Here is a 1,057-nt window from a genome sequence, read left to right as displayed (position 1 = left end):
TTGGTCTTTTAGTTGGTTTTGTACTATAATCAGGTTTAATTAATACAATTTGATGAGAATATTTAAAAATAAAATAATTTTGTTGAGTGATAACAAAGATTTTACTTGATAAAATATTAATAACCGTTATCATTCGAACGGATCCATGTGATGTAAAAATCGAGACTACTAAAAATGATGACGGACAATTAAATTAGAATAATTATATCTCCTCACATCAACAAAAGTTCACGTCGAATATTAGCAATTGTGCACTATGCAGTGCTGAAAAACTTTTTATTAAATTTAATTAAGAAATATTTGTTTGTTCAAAACTTACTTAAAATAAAAAAAATGTGGGTGAGTGGATGTTGCTCTGCTGTACAGTAGGTTACAAGTGGGTCACTGTAACGGATGGTGTTAAATTTGAATACAATGATATAATATCATTGTATAAGAAAAACGATTCTGAGCGAAAACGGTCAGTCAGCCTATGATATTATCAAGTATGTTTGATGATATTATTGTGAATAAAGTAAGTTATATATAACCAATTTACGTTGCGCCTTGTTTTAAATTTTCAATCCTTAGCTATAAAAGTTGAACATTTTATAAATTCGTAACTACAAAATAATTATTACATTTTAAATTTGATAAATTTTGTCAAAATTTGAACTTTAAATACTTGTAAAAAAAAAAATTGTGTCTATGTATCTTACATATTTTTCAACTGCTTGTAACAATATAATAGATTTTGCTTAAAAATTCCCGTTTTTTCTTAATTTTTCTTTTGTTTTTCACGGCGCTTTTGAAAACTACTGTGCATTTTAAATTTCGACCTGCTCAATGTACCAAAAATATTCACTTTCCATCGAACAAGATACTGAAGTTGAAAATCGAACCAATATTTCGACTATTTATCGTGTACACAGACACGAAAAAAAAAAACTCACATCATTGTAAAATCAATACATTCATCGTTCCACAATTTTTACTTTTGACCACCCAAAGTACCAACTAGATTCACTTTCCTATCAGAAAAGATACTGTTGAAGAAAATCCAAGCATTTTTACTGCC

Source organism: Metopolophium dirhodum, chromosome 1, assembly GCF_019925205.1.
Source record: "Metopolophium dirhodum isolate CAU chromosome 1, ASM1992520v1, whole genome shotgun sequence".
Taxonomy (NCBI): domain Eukaryota; kingdom Metazoa; phylum Arthropoda; class Insecta; order Hemiptera; family Aphididae; genus Metopolophium; species Metopolophium dirhodum.
Note: the sequence above shows the minus strand (reverse complement) of the source record.